This window comes from Cebus imitator, unplaced genomic scaffold, assembly GCF_001604975.1.
Source record: "Cebus imitator isolate Cc_AM_T3 unplaced genomic scaffold, Cebus_imitator-1.0 Scaffold722, whole genome shotgun sequence".
Classification (NCBI taxonomy): Eukaryota; Metazoa; Chordata; class Mammalia; order Primates; family Cebidae; genus Cebus; species Cebus imitator.
The window spans coordinates 572,060-578,739 of NW_016108037.1; the positions used below are offsets into that span (position 1 = coordinate 572,060).

The window sequence follows — 6,680 nt, forward strand, 5'->3', positions numbered from 1 at the left end:
AGGGTTTTGTCATGTTGCCCGGGCGGGCCTCGAACTCCTGAGCTCAAGGGATCCGCTCACCTCAACCTCCCAAAGTGCTGGGATTACATGTGTGAGCCACTGTTCCTAGCAAAAATCTATTTTCAAGTTTCTCAAATAACTAAGTCCGTAAAATACTGCAGAGGTGTTACCTTGAGGAGCCAGAACTGTCTTTCCCTAACAATTTATAAAGAAAAAAAATTATTATGGTGACATGCATGTCATGCTTCCATTTAAACAGGGTCTTAAAAATAGCCTGGGGGAGAAGAGAGAAAACTGGCTTTGGAGTGAGACAGACTTGGGTTTTGAAGCTCAGCTCTACTGCTGACTAGCAGTTTGACCTTCAAAAGTTCCTTCTCTCAAAGTCAGTTTCCTCATCGGTAAAAAGGGAGCCAGCTACCCTGTAAGCGACTCTGGGTAGGGACAGAATGTGTTTTACAGCATCCTGCAGTGCTTAATGTTTCCGTTAGTTTCTTTCATAAGGGAAGTAATCATTAGTAATAAGCTATTCCACAAGCTGGTATTCTACAACAAAACTAACCAATCAGTATCATACTCGATCAAAATGAGAAAGTAACTGACCCACAGCATCATAGACACCTTCACCCCTCACCACTTTATATGCTATTACATTCGCCTACAGGTACAGAGAGTGTCTTCCAAAGCACTGCTGAGCGTGGAACTAAAGCCGTCGCCTGTGACATGCTGTTCCTTCTGGTTTGATTCCTCTTCCCTTGAAGGGGGAAAACGTGCAAGCTAACACAAACCTGTCACAGCCCGCTGGCCACCACTTAGGTTATTCCACCACTTGTTAATCTAAAACAGATGGAAAATCGTATATCACCGGATGCGAGAGATTTCAGGCTACAGAAATGAAAAAACCAGAAGAAAATAAAATGGCTTGCACATAAAGGAGGACTTTCTTTTCTGTAAAAAATCACTGGTGACCACAGACATAAATAAATACGTGGTAGAGTGGAAAAAGGATGTGTTTTATCAGGCAGCCCACATTCTCCACACAGAACCACTGGATAGCTCTGACCACAGACAATTACTTCTAAACTTCAGTTTCCTGACACATGAAACGGGACAGTAATACCTACCTACCAGTGTTGTCACGAGGAGTGACAATAATGTCAAGCCCTTAGCACACTCACAGATACAGACAGGTACCCAGGAAGTGATTATTCATACCAAGGTCCTATGTTTTAAAATTCTGAGAATATTGTCTACTAAATTGTGCTTTTTAAAAGATCTGTTAATGGTACTGGAGTTTAGTAAAAAGAGGAGTGTCCTAATTTTTCAGGGTTACATGTTGAAAATTTTATGGATGAAATATGTCTAGAATTTGCTTTACCATAATACAAGGGTGGAAACGGAAGGGAAAAAAGGGAAATAGATGAAAACCAAAATTGGCCCTGTGTTGGTAAACACTGAAGCCGGACGATAATGATTCATCACGCTATTCTCTTCACTTTTGTGTCCGCTTGAAATTTTCTACGATTCAAGTTTTAAAATAAAAAATATATTCTAACTATGAAATCAAACCACACTTTATTAAAAATAAAAATCCAAGGTAAAAGAAATTGCAGATTAGTATGCATGATTCCACTTTTAAAAAAAAAAAAAAAAAAAAAGAGACAGGGCCCCCCTACGTTGCCAAGGCTGGTCTTGAGCTCCTAAGCCAAAGTAATCCTCCCACCTTGGCCTCTCAAAGTGCTGGGATTACAGGTGTGGGCCACTGCACCCCGCAGATTCCATTTCTATGATTACAATTACACTGTGTATGAGCTCCCAGATCTTACTTCATACAGAGTGGTACAAAAGGGGTTCCCAAGACTTTCACGTTTCCATGTTAAATATTGTGTCAATCTTCTTTAACGGTCATAGGTTTTATACATTAAACCTTTCATTAGTTTAATTCCATTATAAACAAATTAATCTTTAAAGGAAGATTACGTATACTGTTTGTGTCATTTTCACCACTCTCAAGAACCATCTGGGTACATTTGGATATCAAAACTTCATGTGCAGACATGTGCTGGAAACCTCTAACTTTCTTTTTTTTTTTTTTTTAAACGTAGTTTCCCTCTTGTTACCCAGGCTGGAGTGCAACGGCGCGATCTCGGCTCACCGCAGCCTCCGCCTCCTGGGTTCAGGCAATTCTCCTGCCTCAGCCTCCTGAGTAGCTGGGATTACAGGCACGTGCCACCATACCCAGCTGATTTTTTGTATTTTTAGTAGAGACGGGGTTTCACCATGTTGACCAGGATGGTCTCGATCTCTTGACCTTGTGATCCACCCGCCTCGGCCTCCCAAAGTGCTGGGATTACAGGTGTGAGCCACCGCGCCCGGCCCAACCTCTAACTTTCTAAGAGTTGCAGGATAATGTGCTAGGTCAGTTTTACTATCTTCTCAAATACATTGTACTGAATAAAACTCCACAGTTATTGTCATTTTCGTCTGCAAATATTATCCACCGTTCTTCTGGCATAAAGCCTCTCTAACACAGACAGGGCTCACGCTTCCTGAATGTGCCCATGCGCAAACAAGGAGGAGTGAATTCCTTTCCCTACTTAGAGAAAACTCAAACCATCATTAGTAAAAAGAAAACGCAAGGCTTCCTTCCCAGGCTCTTGCTGGCCAGGACCACATTGCTCCCAGGAAGGGGAAATGTAAAGATATCAACCCACTCTCCAGATTGGAAGGGCAATTGTGTCATAAAAACCAAAAGTGCTCAGAACTAAATGGGCCAGAAACTACATATTAACTACAGTCTCGGTGTTCAATATGTATTGGTAAGTAAAAGAAAGATTTATATAAAAAAAAAAGAAAAAGAAAAAAAGAAATATTTCTATGTTTTATCTAAAAGCGAACATGGTTAACAAATCAGTTAAGAAATAAGAGGGCCATCAACTCACACATAAAGTAAATGAAAAGCTCTAAAAGCTCCGTATTTCTTATTTTATTTTTATATTTCATCTTGAGCCCAGAAACACTCAACAGCAGGTATTTACCACAGGGATGTAAATATCACGTCACTGACAAACATTTAAAACTCCTCTTGGGGAGAGGCACGGTGGCTCATGCTTGTAGAATTCCAGCATTTTGGGAGGTCAAGGTGAAAAGATCACTTGAGGCCAGGAGTCTGAGACCAGCCTGGGCAACAAAGTGAGACTCCTGTCTCCACAGAATGAAATAATTGGCCCAGTATGGTGGTGCATGGCTGCAGTCCCGGCTACTCAGGAGACTGAGGCGGGTGGACTGCCCAAGCCCAGGAGACTGAGGCGGGTGGACTGCCCAAGCCCAGGAGTTTGAGGCCTCAGTGAGCTATGATTACATTACTGCACGGAAGCCTAGGTGACAGAGTGAGACCCTGTCTCTTAAAAAAAAAAAAAAAATCACTTGGTAACTCTCCCCCTGAGGCATGTGTATTTTGAAAAATTCTCTGCAGTTCAAATATGTACCCTAAAGCCGGGGTTCTCCATGCCCCGGCTGCTGACCAGTAGTGGTCCATGGCCTGTTAGGAACCGGGCCACAGAGAGGGGAGAAAACTACCAGGAGCACTCTGGCTCCTGTCAGATCAGCAGCTACATTCAATTCTCATAGGAACGCAAACCCTACTGTGAGCTGCACATGCGAGGGATCTAGGCTGCACGCTCCTTATGAGAAGCTAGTGCCTGATGATCTGAGGTGGAACAGTTTCATCCCAAAACCATCTGCCCGACTGCAACCCTAATCTGTGGAAAAATTGTCTTGCATGAAACCAGTCCCTGGTGCCAAGAAGCTTGGGGACTGCTGCTCTAAAGTAATTCAGCAAGGTGATCCAAGTGTAACAGTGCTCTTTAAGCTTTAGTAGAGCTGAGACATCCTCCACACAGAAACATTAACTACTATTAACATTAATTTTTTTTTTTTGAGGCAGTGTCACTCTGTCACCCAGGCTGGAGTGCAGTGGTGTGATCTTGGCTCACTGCAACCTCTGCCTCCTGGGTTCAAGCAATTCTCCTGCCTCAGCCTCCTGAGTAGCTGGAATTATAGGCACGTGCCACCACACCCAGCTAATTTTTGTATTTTTAGTAGAGACAGGGTTTCATCATGTTGGCCAGACTGGTCTCCAACTCCTGACCGCAGGTGATCTACCCACCTCAGCCTCCCAAAGTGCTGGGATTACAGGCATGACCCACGACACTGGCCAATTTTTTTTTTTTTTTGTTTTTGTTTTTGTTTTGGAGACAAAGTCTCGCTCTGTCAACCCAGGTTGGAGTGCAGTGGCACAATCTCATCTTACTGCAGCCTCCACCTCTTGGTTTCAGGCGATTGTCCTGCCTCAGCTTCCAGAGTAGCTGGGGCTACAGCTACTATGTGCAACACCACACCCAGCTGATTTTTGTATTTTTAGTAAAGATGGGATTTCACTGCGTTGGCCAGGCTGCTCTCGAGCTCCTGACCGCACCACAACCTCCTGAAGCGCTGGGACTACAGACTTGAGCAACTGCGCCTGGCTGACATTAACATTTTTAACAACCATCTGAGGTGATCTTGGATGCACGTGGGTTAGAGGGCCAGAATTCTTGGGTCACTGTCAAATACAACACCAGACATATAAAACAGTAATACATACTTACTGTGAAGAATATTAGTGCACCGACTTGACATCTATTAATCTGATGTTGCCATTAACTAAAAGCACTTCATAAATAACCAGACTTCAAAACTTGGGATTGCCAGTTGAGTAACTCCAGTAAACTATAGTGTATTTCAAAATAGCTAGTGAAGAATAATTCGAATGTACCTAGCATAAAGATAAATGTTTAAGGTGATATTCCAATTACTCAGATTTAATTACTACACATTATGTGTACGCATCATGTACACTGAAAATGTGCATCTATTATGTATCAGTTTTTTAAAATCGTGATTAGCTAGAACAAAGAAAGCGGTGTTTATCTTCACCTCCTTTCTGAAATCTCCTTCTTCTGGTCTTATGCTAGCCAACCAATCAGCTTTTATACCATCAAAATAACTCTGGACCCTGGATTTCAGTGATTCATATTACCAAATAGCAGCTGATTCAAATGCACAGCCTGTAAACTATATAAAATTAGAAATATTAAAAAATTTAAAAGGGAAATAGATCTATACATATTTCCAAGGGCAATACTTCATTTTCATTGCTTTTGATAAACCAACAGAAGGAAAACCTGGCACAGTGAAATCTAATAAGTGAAAAGGATTTTTTTTTTTTTTTTTTTGAGACGGAGTTTTGCTCGTCTTCCAGGCTGGAGTGCAGTGGTGCAATCTCGGTGCACTGCAACCTCCGCCTCCCGGGTTCAAGCAATTCTCCTGCCTCAGCCTCGAAGTAGCTGGGATTACAGGTGCGCACCACCACGGCTAGCTAAGTTTGTGTTTTTAGTAGAGATGGGGTTTTGCCACTTTGGCCAGGTTGGTCTCAAACTCCTGAACTCAGGTGAGCCACCTGCCTCGGCCTCCCAAAGTGCTGGGATTACAGGCATGAGCCATCATGCCCCACCCGAAAGGACATTTTATTGTTTCCCATTTTATTAACTTCACAGTACGCTGGGGCCTGTTTCCAGCTATAAATCCTCAAATAAAACTGAAAACACCAACTTAGCACCACTTGAAATGCTGTACCAAATGAGGCCCATAAGTTTATTCTCTAAGGCTTACATAGTGAGCCAGATTCTAAAAGCAAGTCTGAAATTCAGACTCTATAATCAGAACTCATGAGCCCAGCTCCTCTTGATCCCCCTCCACCTGTCCTTACTTTAACGGAGCCCAAATGGGACAAAGTATTTTAACACTGCATTTGTAGCAAGGTGGGTAACTCCTAGCCAAATGCGCTCTTACCCCAGCAGTAAAAAAATAATGGTTTTATGAGAGTCCTTATAGGACAGAGAGAAGGATAAAGGGCTGTTTCTTCCACGGGAGGAATCAAAGCACTTCTCTTATATGCTTCACCACTTGTCCCTGTGTCTAATCTTCGAGGTTCAACCTTCCCGGGTGCCTTTCTGAATCCGCGTTTTTGCTGAATAAAGAAGTTAAACCTATGGGGCAAAAATAGCTTAGAAACACAGTGGCGTCTCACAAACAGCACCTTCTATGACCCTCCACTTGGCCTGCCATCACCACATCTCGGCCTCTTCTCACTCTACAGTCCAGAAACAGCCAAGACTCCCACTCTCGGGATTCAAAGTCACAAAATCCAACCTTTCTGGAAAAGGTGACACACAAACTACCGCAACTTCAGAGGGTACTGCTTTGTGCTATTACTTTGCATCAGTCAACAGATAATTTGTATCCATCCTCCACACAGAAGAAATGAGAAAACCTGGTAAAAAGCTAGAGAACTCTAAATTATTATTATTTTTTTTGAGACAAGGTCTCCCTCCGTCACCCAGGCTGGGATACGATCGCTCCATCCATCTCCCAGTGGTACGATCACGGCTCACTGCAGCCTCCACGTCTCGGTCTCAAGCAATCCTCCTGCCTCAGCCTCCCAAGCAGCTGGGACTACAAGCTTGAGCTACCACACTCTGTTAGAATTTATGTACCTTTTGTAGAGATGGGGTTCTGCCATGTTGCCCAACCTGGTCTCAAACTCTTGGGCTCAAGCAACCCTCCTGCCATGGCCTCCCAAA

The 6,680-nt window shown here is 43.2% G+C and overlaps 1 long non-coding RNA gene across 2 annotated transcripts; it reads right to left on the reverse strand.

The window, feature by feature from the left end:
- Nucleotides 1-6,585, reverse strand: LOC108296542. Of its 2 annotated transcripts, XR_001821912.2 has the most exons (3): nucleotides 5,890-6,585; nucleotides 4,975-5,112; nucleotides 1-834 (listed from the first exon to the last, which is right to left on the reverse strand). It is a non-coding gene; the product is annotated as an uncharacterized LOC108296542 (long non-coding RNA). The 2 variants fall into 2 exon arrangements; XR_005198418.1 differs by lacking the exon at nucleotides 1-834 and having other exon boundaries at nucleotides 4,837-5,112; nucleotides 5,890-6,568.
- Nucleotides 6,586-6,680: the final 95 nt, after the last annotated feature.